Here is a 15,107-nt window from a genome sequence, read left to right as displayed (position 1 = left end):
AGGTTATCCCATTGTTGCCAACATCTTCACAGAGTATGCCTCCTACATTTTTGGCACAACAAAGTTGACAATGTACTGTTCCACCTCAGGGGTTCCCAACCCCCGGACCACAGCCCATTATCAGACCATGGACTGTTCAGAACCAGGCTGTGCAGGCGACGGATGAGTGAATGCACACGCACAAGGAACTATTCTCTCCCCCCCCCCACCCACCGGGCCACGAGGCCAAAAAGGTTGGAGACTGCTGTTCTACCTAATGGGGATCTTGGATTCTGAATGAAATGGCTCCCTCTTTCTTGCAATTTGGATTTTAAAAATCACTCCTACAAAGGCTTCCAAATATAGAGCAGGATTTGTCTAGTCAGAACTGTACCTTTCCATTCAGGGAGGTGGCTCCCTTTCCCCCCATAGAGACATGTTAGCCTTTTGAGTTGCAAGATTAACCTGGATTATTAATAGCTATCATATAAAGAATGATTCAGAGGCAGGTTGCATATAATTCAGTGTTTTTCTCATATTGTAAAAGAACACAGTGTCTGTTGTTGTTTTCCTGCTTTCACTCCCACCTTCAGTTTTTGTATTCTCCTAGCCTCTTTGTTTTTGTCAAGGGGACAACTGCTGAATCATTTCTCCGCCAAGATGGAAATCACTGTTGGGATGAAGTGCTCTGAATGGTCAGGATGGCCGGGAAGGAATATCCAGAAAGTTCACTCATTGTGTTTCTCATTTGAAGTAGGGCAGTTCACTCTTTTCTACAAAAATCATGGAAGAAAAATCCCCTGCAGCTTCCTCCTGCAAGAGAAACAACTGTTAAAACAAACAAATTCACATATTGTGGGCAGAGTTTTTGTAGCACAAGCCAGTGATTTTGGTTGTATATGGATTCTTAACACTCTTCTTATTCAGATTCATGCTGAACTATCACATAGGAGGGTCGATGTAAAAAAGATGTTGAGACTCTAGAATAGGGGTTCTCAACCTTGGCAACTTTAAGACTTGTGGACTTCAACTCCCAGAATTCCTCAGCCAGCTTTGCTTTGCTGGCTGAGGAATTCTGGGAATTGAAGTCCACAAGTCTTAAAGTTGCCAAGGTTGAGAACCCCTGCTCTAGAAAGAGTGCAGAGAAGAGCAACAAAGATGATCAGAGGCCTGGAGACTAAACATATAAAGAACAGTTGATGGAACTGGGTATGTCTAATTTAAGAAAAGAAGAACTATGGGTGACATGATAGCAGCGTTCCAATATCTCAGGAGTTGCCACAGAGAAGAGGGAGTCAAGCTATTCTCCAAAGCACCTGAAGGCAGGACAAGAAGCAATGGATGAAAACTAATCAAGGAGAGAAGCAACCTAGAACTAAGAAGAAATTTCCTGACAGTTAGAATAAATAACCAGTGGAACAACCTACCTCCAGAAGCAGTGAATGCTCCACCACTGGAAGTTTTTAAGAAGAGACTGGACAGCCATTTGTCTGAAATGGTATAGGATTTCCTGCCTGAGCAGGAGGTTGGAATAGAAGACCTCCAAGGTCCCTTCCAACTCTGTTATTGCATTGTATTGGATGTGAACATATTTCTATACCTTTCTTTTAGTTTCATCGTAAGCAGGAGGCCCTCTTTAGAAAATGAACTTGATGAACTTGATCAGAAGTGATTTTAATAACCAAAGTGAAGCACAGTAGACAAAATGTCCTTTGAATTAATTTCTATTTGCTTGTAAGAGAAATTTCAGACATAGATTGGCTGTGTTAACAGCCAAATGTCAATTTACAGGGGTCTTCTCATATATTTATATTGGCACGTGGGAGAAATGAATCATATTTGCCCATCACTTATTCTTCTTTAGTCTATTAAAACTGCCAATTAACCTGATCCCCAGCTTATCAATTGTCTTTTGTCAGGCCTATTTATTATTGATTTTATGCACTCAGACAGCCATTTTGGTTTAGAAACCAAAAGATTCTTAGTTCAAGTCCCACCTTTGCCATGAAATTCAGCTGGGTGACTCTCTCTCTTAGCCCAACTCATCTCACAAGCCTGTTGTTGTGGGGAAAACAGTAGGAGTATGGAATGTTATATATGTTTGCTGCCTTAAGTTGTTTATAAAAAACAGTAAGGGTGGAATATAAACAAAAAGATAAAAATTAAAAGAAATTACTCCCACATATCTTAGAGTCAAGAATAATGGAGCTGAAAGGGATCCTAATGGTCATTGTGACCTACCTTAAACTCATAGCAATCTGTGCACATCTGGAATTTGGAATACAAAATTCACGATAAAGTCCTGAAGAACCTTTCTGTTTATGTCATGAGCACACACAATACTATTATCCATCTTTTTCTCAAAACCAGCACTCCTGCTTCAGGAGAAAGAAAATGATTATAAATCCAGCTGACAATTAAAAGCATATGGAGGAGAGTAAACCAAACCTGCTGAAGGAACAAAATGTACTGAGATCCATATACCCTTTTTTTCTGCCAACCCAGTTCAAACAACTGCACCCACAAGAGAAACAAAAGGCTGAGAGCAACATGACTTTATAAACAGTGTTGCCTATTAATCATTTGTAAACGACACAAAGAGCCCACTGAAATTCTAATGTTGCCTGAATGCAACTCAAGCCTTCACTGCTTTTATTATATTTTTAATGTACAATGTACTTTCCAGTTTTGTTGGCCATATGTATATCAGTAAAATTGGGGAGTCATGCTTCAAGGATTATATTACACTTCCAGGAAATCAACTCTGTCTATCTGTCTCTCTTGTCTACACACATTTGCTTGAAGTCTCTATAACTGAAATGTTTTTGCAATGACATTTTCTTCCTTATTCCTTTCAATGACATGGCTTTCTGAGGGTTGTCTTTAACTCAGAGTGTGGCAAATACTGTACATAATGGGCATCCCTGCTGCAGTTTTGCTCTTTGCACAATATACCCCACAAAGTCTTTGTAACCTTTGTAACCAAATCACTCTATGGAGGATGCTATTTCTTCTGTTTTCCATCTGAGTTTGAAGCACTTAGAAGAAAGAAATACTCATGTGCATTTGTTGTTTGTTGACTTCAGTTCGGCATTTAACACAAACATTCCCCAGCATCTACTAGACAAACTGGGCCTTTTAGGCTTAAACACTCCTTTGTGCAACTGGATTCTTGATTTTCTTACTAACAGGCCCAATATGTGCGAGCTGGAACAAATATTTCTAACACCATTTTCTTGAGCACAGGTTCTTCTCAGGGCTGTGTCCTAAGTCCGCTGCTGTTCACCCTGTTGACCTATGATTGTTGTGCTAGGTTTGCCACCAACCATATTGTGAAGTTTGCAGATGATACAATAGTAGTGGACCTTATTCATGATGACAATGAAGGAGAAGATCTTTAAAAAGGCAGAAACTTGTCCCTCCCCCCCCCAGCCAGAAACTCATCAGAAACTAGGTGTGTAGAAATGCAAATGTAATAATCCTTTCAGAAAGGCTGGAGCCAGAAAGCTAGAAACTGATGAGATTAGAAAGTCAAAGACCCCTGAAATCTACATACCCCACCCAAATTCTAAGGACAGGAAACATGACCTTTAGGACATAATAGGATTAACCCAACACCATCAGAATACCAGAAAGGCACACTGAACCTCAGGTCAAAGTTCATGCCACAGGAACAGAAAACAACCTTAAAAGCCCAAGAAGGTATAAAAACCCACCACTGCTAGCAACATATGGTCAGCTGCTCCAGAATCTCATGTTTTGTGGTTCTGCTCTTCAATAAACTACAACCTTCTTTCTAAAGCAGTCTCCATTTTGTTTATTCCTGGCTTGGACTGGACCCTGATGAAGATTTTTCTTTCAGCATTAGATTTCTACATTTATTTAATTGTTATATTGATTTAATTGTTATACTGCATTTTTCCTGGGAGCTCAAGGCAGTTTCTATGGGATCACTTTTTATTTTATCTTCACAATAAAATCCCTATGGAGTAGGTTGGTTTGATAAAATGACTGGCCTAAAGTCACTAAACATGTAAATTTTAGTGTTTTAGAAAACTGTTTCCTTTGAGCTGAAGGTGACTTAATTCTAAAATAGCTTAAGAAAACTATGTCCAGACTGAATTTTTTGGCAGAGACCTCCAGTGGATCTAATTTAGAATGTAGGCTGCTATGGACAACCACTAAAAAACGCCCATCAAAACTTTCCATTCAAGAAATCAATTGCTCTCCTTTCTTTTTTACTGGAGATTTTGTGTGAGGGGGGATATATGTGTTAGAATGTGCATGTGTGTTCATACACGTGTACATGTTTATGCATGTGAGTATATGTTTATACATTGTGTGTGTGTGTGTGTGTGTATCTCCACCTTATTTTTCCACTGTGATTAACTTTCTCAAATGATCAGAAAAAATCCGAAATTGTGTATTGGTAAAGCCCAGTGGAAAATAAATATCTTATGGAAAGAAAAACAATAATTAGAAAAAAAATATGTTGTATTTCAAACTGGTGTTTTGAACCCAGTAAGGGGTACTTTTGCCTCTGCACAATGTTTAGTTAACCAAACTGCAGGGGTTTCCTAGAACAAAGTAAAGTTTAGCCAGTAAATGGACAGGAATACTTGAGCCTGTATAATGAGAAAATCACTATTTTCAGTTCATCTCAGGTCCTAATCACAGTGAGCTTGATGAATAGAAAATAACATTAATGAGTTCCTTTCTTGCAGAAACTGATGCTGGACCATAGTCATGTCAGGGCAGCTTGGCAGTGCAGATGTAACCTTAGAGAGTTATGTAATTCTGAATCAAACAATTTTAGCATATTGGGCATCCTACAGTATTTTTGGTGATCAGAAGATTCCTTTTTGAAATCTCCAATTTTTAAATGAGAATGTAGAAAATCAGGGCCTATAGTACTGAGTTAAATGGACCAAGGACTGATTGCTATGATCCTAAGTAGTTCCAACCCAGGGAATAAGAAATGCCTTTTCTAAAACTCAGTAAAAACATCAAAGTGACTGTGAGCAATATTTGCTTACTTACCTACCAATAATGTTTGCCATGTTATTAAAGCAGGCACTTGAAGCAAATCTGTAGGAAATCCTGTTATATGATGCTACTTTAGCATTAACAGCAACCCTTTCTCTTCTTACATCTCTCTACCCATTCATGTATTAATAAATATTACAATATATTTGGTGGTGGTGGTGCAGTGGTTAGAATGCAGTATTGCAGGCTAACTCTGCTCATAGTCTGGAGTTCAATCCTGATAGGCTCAAGGTTGACAGCTTTTCATCCTTCTGAGTTCGGTAAAATGAGGACCCAGATTGTTGGGGACAATATGCTGACTTTGTAAAATGCTTAGAGCAGTGGTTCTCAACCTTTTTAATGCCGCAACCTCCAATCGGTCGTAAGTCGAGGACTACCCAACCGGTCATAAGTTGAGGATTACCCAACAGGTCGTAAGTCGAGGACTTTCCCTGCCCGGGAGCGCTGCGCATGTGTGGTGCCGCCCCCTGTGCCGGCTGAGGGGTAGCTGGCAAACGGCAGAGATGGCGCAGGCCGACCACCGGCTGGGCCACCAACTGGCCCAGCCCAAGGGAGGTAAGGCACCTGCCGGCCCCCACGCGCACCAGCAATCCTCCCTGCGCCTGCCGGCCTCCCACCTCCTACCCCTGGCCTTCTTTTACTTACATTTTTAGTAGTTGCTCAGCAGGGAGGGGTGGAAACTTCCAGACAGCTCGCCTTCGCTGCAGACAACTTGCAGCACCGTTTGCAGAATGGGACTTTTGGCAGGCTCAGCAGGGCAGAGACAGCCTGGACAATTCCTATTGGCTTTTGAAAGCCAATAGAATTAGACTCTATTCAAGAGAGTCTATTCTATTTGCTTTCAAAAGCCAATAGAATAAAAGGGAGTAGCACAGCTAAGGAAAAGGGGAAAAAATGGCGGACTGCGTTGTTTGGCGACCCCCGTGAAATGATCGTTCGACCCCAAATGGGGTCCCGACCCACAGGTTGAGAACTGCTGGCTTAGAGAGAGCTGTAAAGCACTCTGTAGCAATATATAAATCTAAGTGCTATTGCTATTTCGATAAATTATTCTTGCCAAAGAAGAAGAAAAAAGCACCTCTCTTTTGGGGAGAATTAACAAATACTAAAACAAATACTAAAACCAGATTATTCTATTGGAGAATAGCATTGACAAAAACAAGGGCATTTTAAGCACTTTTTAAGCAATATTAGTAATCAGGCTTTTCTCTCCCGGACACATTTTTTACTTATTAGGTCTTCCTTCCTCCTGTTGCCTTTTCTCTTTCCTCCCTGTCTTTGTCCCTGCACATGTGAGGACGGGACAGTTTTTAATTTCACTTAGTCTATGACACCTTGTTTGAAAGTAACATAAATGAGTTCAAATATCACATTGCAACTTCCCAGTTGAAAATTATGAGAGAAACACCACATTTTCCTGCCATAAGGTCTGACTCTTCAGGCATCTGTGTAGCTTAACAGTGCATCAGCCACCAGGTGAGCACTAACAAGTGACATTAACAGCAGGAAGTGTTAGTAGAAAGTTGATGAAATTTTAAGAATAAATAATTCCAAACTTGACACTAGAAAAGTCCCGCTGCTTCAGATGATGTGGTCTTTGAAGTAGAGAAGTGCTTTTCCTGAGTCAGCTAAGGCTCCCCAGGTGTCAAGCAGTTACAAAACAACTCAATTAGCTGGGTTATTTCCTCTGAAATGGAAAGATGTAGGAAGCCCAAGTTAATTCAAACTCTGTTGGTGCTCAAAGGTCAAGCAAGATGTTCCATATTCTATGTCATGGATAGGAGCTGGGAAAGGAATCATTAGCTCTGACCATACAGTCGGGCAGGAATGGGTGAAGTCTAAAGGCAAGCAAACAATTCCAGACACCGGATGCAGTATCTCTCACCTGAGGTGACCACTTCATCCTGGCTAATGTGAGCTAGTTTGAGGGAAGGGAAAGGAAAGGAAGGAAATCTTCCAAACAAGGAAACAATTCCAACATCCTGTCATTGAACTCAAAAAAGACAAGCCCACATATGGAAAACAGCTAAGTATATTTAGAAAGACCTAGGAGCAAGTCTAGCCATTACAAAAAACATGGTCAATAAGACACAGAATATAATCAGTTTGATGGCCTCAGAAGTTCCAAAGTATCAGGAGTTCTTGTCTGTTTTCTAGACACAGAATGTGTTTTACAATAATATGCTTTTTTTTGTTTTTTGCATAGAACTGCATATACAGATCATAAAAACAGAAGAATTTGCCTTTCTGATATTGACAGATCTTCAAGGGAAATGTTTGTCTCTGTAACCAAGCACTGGAGAACTGTGTTTCTCTAATAGCTGTTTTTGTTGAATTATATTTGTGTTATTAACTTTCCTAATATCCAAAACATACTATAATTTGCACATAACAGATCTCATCTTACAACAAGTTTGGAGTTAAAAAAAAATCAGTCCCAAGTTTGAAAAATATAAAGATTACCATTTTTAATTTAACTGAACATGCCGTAACAGTATGTACCTCACTTTTTTTCTCTTTTCCACTGGGATATTCATTGACATCCATTAAGCTTCTGTTGAGCCTAGAAACAGCTCAGTAGCCATGGACAGATCATTACTCAATGGCTTAATATACAAAATACCCAGAAATGATGACAGCTATAATTGTGAAGCCTTTCCATCCAAGTGTAGAAAAAAAGAGCCAGAGCACAGCATTCTGAAAAAAGGCATTGGAATTCCCCTCATGTGTCCACAATACTGCAAAAGCAATGAACTTGCAAGGTTAGATTTTTCCACTGCAAAATAACCAGCTGGTAGAAAACTGAAAGCAGGTCAAAAATGCTCTTCAAAATCCTTAATTTTCAAAGTTTCTTTTTATAGCCAAATATGAAAAGCCTTAAAAGGTATAACCCAATAACTCTGGGTTAAAACAGTAGCATGGATGGTCACCATGCTATTTACCTACGTTTATTTGTCTGGCATTTACCAGTCGATCTTCCCCTATCCATGTGTATTAAGTGATCTTATATGAGAGGGTTGGGGAGTACTCTGCTATTATAAATTCATTGCAATTTATACTGAAATCTATTGCCTCATCAAAGATCTGTAAGATAATGCTGACATGAGTGGAAAGGTGGGTTCCACGTGTCCAACCAGTTTTTGGCAGGGAGATAATTTGCAAGTTTTTTTCATGATAGCAGATGTGGTTCTTGGCTGGGAAAAAACAATTAATTACATTTAAAGAGGGATTTCAAATGTATACACATTTTGAGCTTCCGGTACGAGGCGACGGCGATGGCGGCTATCTTTTAGCCGTCCAGCTGGGGAAGTGTCAGAGCCGCGGAGCACAGCGCGCATCAGCTGGCCTGCGGCTCGGAATTCCCTTCCCGGGCAAAGGGAAGGGACAGAGAACGCAGGAATAGAGGTAGAACCCCTAAACCCCCTCTGGATTTATTTCTAGAGGGGGTGAAAGGAGTGTTCCCTCGGAGCTCCTGCTGATCTCCGCCTCCCAGCTGTTTTTGCTTCCTAGGAAGCAAAAGAAACCGCCGCTTCTATCTCCGTGTTTATAGTATTTTGGTGAGTAATTTTTAAACGGACGGAGCAGTTTAAAGGATTTTTGTTATATATTTTAGGTGTTTATTTTTTTTTATTATTTGATTTTTACTATTTTTCCTCCTTTTCTTTGTTATATTAGTGAAAGGATTTAAGATGGCGTTTTGAAAGTGTCGGAGTTTTTTTTTCCTTTCCCTTTTGTTTTAATTTCCCTTTTTAAGGACTGGCTTTTGCTTTTGCTTTTGGCTTAGAATTTTTTCTTTTGAATTGTTTGCTCTTTTATCTTTTATTCTTTGGATTTTCTCTGGATTTTCAAGGACTATAGTTTGTCTCTTTTTAAATTCTTTTCTTTTTCTTTCCTCCTCCCTTCTTGTGTGGAGGGGAAAGGGAAGTGAGAACTGCGCTTTTTAAAATGGCTTCAAAGAGACAGCAGCCTGCTTCAATACCTAAGGTTGTTTCTTCTCCTATAACTTCCACTACACAATTACAACAACAATCTAAACATGTACCACCGGCTCAGCCACCACCCTCCCCCCCCTCTGCCTGGACTTTCAGCACAAGAGGTCAGAGGCATAATGGGAGAGATTGTAGTTCAAATGAGAGAGGAAATGAAGCAATTTGCCTCACAGATTAAATCAGAAATTAAATCTGATCTTAAAGAAGAGATAACTGGGATAAAGACTAAATTGCAAGAAAATAATAATGATTTACGACAAGATATACTTGCAGCAGTTTCAGGCTTGGCTACTGTGGTGGTTAAGCTCGATGCAAGGCTTGAGGAAGTGGAAAACAAAGTTGATTCCTTTGATGATAAAATTCAAGATGTGGAAAGGAAGGTGGAGTCCTCACAAGAAGATATTTTGATGTTTCAGTACAGACAGATGGAGTATGCCCTGAGGATTAGAGGCCTCAAGGAAGATATGAATCAAGATTTGGTGGAGGTGGTCCTTACTGATCTGGCAGTCGCCTTGGATATGGATAAAGGAGAATTACATAGAGAAGTGGAAAAAAATTATAGACTTAACTCCTGGATTGCTAAGCAGAAGAATTTGCCTAGAGATGTGGTGATTTATTTTACAAAGAAGTCCCTGCGGAATGAAATTATACAAGCCTTTTATAACAAAAGATTTCAGATTGCTGCCCAAGATGTTATCATTCTAAAGGAAATCCCATCCAAAATTTTAAGAAGCAGGAAAGACTTCGCTTTTTTAACCAATGAGCTCAAAGTTAGATTGATGCCATTTAGATGGGAAATTCCGATGGGTATTGTTTTGAGCCATGCGGGGACACGCTACAGATTGAATACAGTTGACAAAGCTAGAGAGTTTTATACTTCGGTCCTGGGTGCAGGCTCAACTCCATCTGGTCAGAAATCTCCGAGTGGCAAGGAAGTCAAGCAGCAATCTGAGGCATTAGGTTTGGTTTCTGCTGGGATGATACAAGCTGAAAGGCAACGCCAGATGGAGGTTAAAGAGCAGAGGATGACTCGTGCAGCTTATAAGCGTAAAGAGAAGGAGCAACGTAAAAAAGAGCCTAAAGAGACTTCTTCTGGAAGTGCATCATCGCCGGTGGGAGGAGCAAGACCCAAGAGTTATGCAACACATGCAGCTCTTTCAGATCTTGATGGTGTCTTCTCCAGGCTGCGTGCCAAGGGAGATTGCAAAGTTTTTGACCTGGAATGTTAATGGATTGAATTCTCCTCAGAAACGGAAAAAAATCTTTTATTATTTGAAGCAACATACCAATGATGTTATTTGCTTACAGGAAACTCATATTTTACTTAAAGATCAGAAATATTTAGTCAATGCTCATTTGGGATCTCATTTTATATCTTCTGCTCCTGGGAAGAAAGGGGGAGTTGTTATATATGTTAAACAAAACCTACCAGCTTGTCTGGTAGAATCAGATCCACAGGGGAGATATGTGATGATTGAACTTGGTATATATGGTAAGAAAGTACTTATAGTGGGACTTTATGCTCCAAATCAACAACAGGAACAATTTTATAATCAGTTACATCAAAAAATAACATTGCTTGACTATAGATCAGTGGTATTAATGGGTGATTGGAATGGCGTCTTAGATATACAAAGGGACAAGAAAGGTTCCTCTCCTTTTCTTAAACAAGCAAGGTTACCTAAAGCTTTTTTTGATATGAAGGAAGACTGGGACTTAAGGGATTATTGGCGGGAATGTAATCAAGAGGAGAGAGATTTCACTTTTTTTCTGACAGACACCAATCTTTTTCAAGAATTGACTTTTTTTTGATTACTACGGATTTGTATAATAAAGTAAAGAATGTAAAGATTTTTCCTAGATCACTGACGGATCATAGCCCAGTTTGGATGGAGCTGACTCAAGAGAAAGAGTAAAGGAGATCCTGGAGAGTTAATGAAAATTTGTTCAGACAAGAGAAGAATGTTCAAAAGTTAAAGGAGTGTTTAAAGGACTATTTTGCTTTGAACATGTATACGGGGACTTCAATGTCAATGGTATGGGATGCAGGTAAAGCATTTATGCGTGGTGTTTTGATAAAAATGAATAATTGTCATAAGCGGAAGCAGATTCAGAAACGTAGAGAACTTGAAGATGAAATTAAATCAAAAGAAAGGGCCTTGATTTTAAATCCTTCTGATGAAAGTATCAAAGAATCTGTAAAGTTACTAAGGTCACAATTTAATATGTTGATAGCAGATCAAGCGGCAACCATTTTATTGTTTATGAAACAAAATACATTTTGTAATGCTAATAAGCCTGGGAGATGGTTGGCTTATCAATTAAGAAAGAAACAGAGACAGAGAATAATAGAGAAAATAAATTACAAGGGTAAATTAGTTTCTCAGAAGTAATTGATTAAAAAATCTTTTTTGGATTATTATCAAAAGTTATACAAATCTACTAATGTGCAACTGCTAGATATAAATAAATATCTAGCTGAGGCAAGTTTTCCTAAACTGACTGAGGATCAGAAACATGAAATTAATGGTTTAATTACTAAGGAGGAAATTGCCTCAGCAATTCAACAATTGAAATTAGGGAAAGCACCGGGTACGGATGGGTTAACAGCTGTTTATTATAAAGCTTTAATGGAGGAGATGATTCAACCGTTAAATGATCTTTTTAATGGTATCTTACAGGGTTTAGAGATTCCTCCTTCATGGCGTAGTGCTTTTATATCATTGATTCCAAAGGAGGATCAAGATCTAACTTTACCAAAAAATTATAGGCCTATATCTCTTTTAAATGTGGATTATAAGATATTTGTAAAAATCTTGGTAAATAGGCTTATGAGGGTGGCGCATCATCTTGTGCATAAAGATCAATCAGGGTTTATAACATGAAGGTATATGAAAAATAATGTTAGACAAATTATTAATCTATTAGAATATTTAGACAAGAACAACCAAGTTCCTGCAGGGCTCATATTTTTAGATGCTGAAAAAGCATTTGATCAATTGAATTGGCATTTTATGCGAAGAGTAATGGAAGAAATGAATTTTGGCGAAAAGATATTACAAGCTCTTACGGTAATATATCAAAAACAAATGGCACAACTTATTGTTAATGGAGGTTTGTCGGAGGTTTTTACAATAGAGAAAGGTACTAGACAGGGGTGTCTTTTATCGCCATTGTTGTTTGTTTTAACACTGGAAATATTATTGATCAAAATTCGAGAGTCTCAGGAAATTAAAGGAATAGAAGTTAACAAAAAAGAATATAAGTTGAGAGCTTTTGCGGATGACTTGGTTGTTACTTTGTCGCAACCTGATTATTCTGCAGTAAACGTATTACAGTTGATTCATCATTATGGTTTGGTTTCGGGTTTCAAGATTAATGTAAATAAGACTAAAATCTTACCTAAAAATATGTCTAGTCAGGAGAAGCAGATTTTGGCTAACTTGACGGGTTTTGAGATTGTTAATAAGGTAAAATAATTGGGGGTGATGTTGTCTGTTTCTAATGTAAAATTATTTAAAAATAATTATGAAAGGTTGTGGGTCAGGGTACAGAAGGACTTGAAGAATTGGGAGAAGTTGCAATTATCCTTCATGGGAAGAATTGCAGTGATAAAAATGAATATTCTACCCAAGTTTCTTTTTTTGTTTCAAATGTTACCGATTTTGAAAAATGAGATTAATTTAAGTGAGTGGCAGAAGGGTCTTAATAAATTTATTTGGGCCGGGAAAAAGCCAAGGGTTAAGTTTAAAATTATGCAAGACTTCCGTGAGAGGGGTGGACTTAAGGTACCAAATTTGAAATTATATTACGATGCGGTGGTTTTAACACTAATCAGTGATTTGGTAAATTTGACAAATCCTGAGATACTTCATTTAGAGGGATGGGATTTACTTTATGGGTGGCATGCCTATTTAATATTTAATAAAAAATGGACTGGGTCTTTAAATCTCATATTTTAAGAATTTCTTTACTTAGGATTTGGAGAAAATATTATAAAAGTGATTTTAAAGTTCCATTATGTGCTATACCTTGGCATGCGATAGAAGGAATAAAAAGAGGAGTAAAAATGGACATGGTGTCTTATAGTCAGTTACTTAGATGGGATGGGCAAAACTGGCAGTTAAGATTACGGGAAGATTTATCGCAAGAAAATATTATTTATTCTTGGTTTCAATATAGGCAACTAGTAGATAAATGGAAGGTGGATTGTAAATTGGGTTTTCTTAGAGAAGATGGAAATCTGATTAAGCAAGTCAAGGATCAAAGACAAACCCATATCAAGAGAATTTATGGGGTATTAGTTGAAATGGACTCAGAAACGGAATTAATTAAAGATTGTATGATTAGATGGGCGCAGAATTTTGGTGTCCCAGTCTCATTGGACATTTGGGAAACCATTTGGGTGAGAAATGTCAAATTTACACAAGCACAGAACTTTAGGGAGAATTTTTATAAAATGTTTTATAGATGGCACCTTGATCCACAAAAAATGTCTCTTATGTACCCTGACGTGCAACCCAAATGTTGGAGATGTGGTTATAAGGATGCTTCCTATTATCATATTTGGTGGTCATGCAGAAAGATAAAAGCATTTTGGATCAAAATATGGTGGAATATCCAGAGAATTTTTAGAAGGAGGGTAAAATTTACTCCGCAATTATTTTTGTTAGGTATTGTTACAGATTGTGATACAAAGGAGGTTGTATTGATGTTAAATTTGATTACAGCCGCTGGGCTGTTAGTAGGACAATATTGGAAGAAGGAATCCTTGCCTACATTGCAGGAATGGTTTCTTAAAGTAGCTTATCTGGCGGAAATGGCAAAGATTTCGGCTTTCTTAAAGCAATAAACGCAAGAGAAGTTCCTTGCTGTTTGGGACAAATGGATAAAATTTATACAATTTAGATTGGGTATACAAAAATATCACATAGCTTTTTTATAAGTTTTATTTTTATATATATAGATAGATATTTTTTTTTATTATATATATAAATATAAATTTTTTAATTTAATTTTTTATTTTTATTTCTTAATTTTTAATTAAGCCTATATTCTGCTCTGGGAAGCTCAGGGGGGGGGAAGGGAGGGTTTTTGTGAGGGGTGGGGGATGGGGTTTTTTTTTTTATATATATATGTAATGTTTAGTTTCTTTTTTGTATATGTTGTCTTTTGTTTTGTATTGTTTTTGTCTTTTTGTAAAATTTATAAAACTTCCAATAAAAAAAAAAAATGTATACACATTTTGTGAATGGCCAGAATCCAAAGGTAGTCATTTTGTAATTCAGGGATTTGGGCTACTTTGTCCAAATGTACCTACAAATCCAACAATGTTGCCTACATTAACACATATCCTTGGTAACTATTAATCTGCTGCCTTCCATTAGCCAATGTTTATTATTGGCCATTACTTTACATGTAGATAAAACATTAGTTGGGCACAATATTTTAAAACAATCATATTTTTGGAGCAATTGTGTCCTAATTTTTTGGCATGAATGATAGCTCTAGTTATTCTGAAAATGGACGTTAACATTTATTCATTTTTTTTGAACTGGTACCATAAATTATAGGTCAGGATAAATAAGCCATCCAAAATGGTTCTTCTGCATTCATGGACAAAACATTTTGAAATAATGGGGGTGTACTCATGTATTTATGGCACTTTCAGAGAGCAAACCATTTTTAAAAACCAAAATCCCACTCCTAAACATTCATCCGCTGTGTGGATTTTGATCCTTCTGGCATGTTTCACAACAGTCCTAAGTGGATGTGTAGATAAGGAAGGAAGTGGTAAATCCTCCCCCACTTTTAATAAAACCCTGCTGAACCATACAGTCAGAGTATGCATTGTGGGAGAATGGACTTAGTCTCTTTTTCTTTGGCCCTGGCCCTTGACTAGATTTCCCTTAAAGTTGTAGCAGCTGTTCATGCTGTATATTCTCAGTTTAAACTCTAAATTTTACTAGCAGCCTTAAATCTGCATATCTGGCCCCCAGCTGTTTTAAATAAAACAATAAGATTCATACTTGTGGCTTGCTATAAATGTGCTTTAATCATTGTTTTGTCATCTTTATTTTTTCTATGCCTCTG

Source organism: Crotalus tigris, unplaced genomic scaffold, assembly GCF_016545835.1.
Source record: "Crotalus tigris isolate CLP2741 ecotype Arizona unplaced genomic scaffold, ASM1654583v1 scf7180000017841.2860490, whole genome shotgun sequence".
In the NCBI taxonomy this organism is placed as follows: Eukaryota; Metazoa; Chordata; class Lepidosauria; order Squamata; family Viperidae; genus Crotalus; species Crotalus tigris.
The sequence above is the reverse complement of the archived record's forward strand: the minus strand, read 5'-3'. Positions refer to the sequence as shown.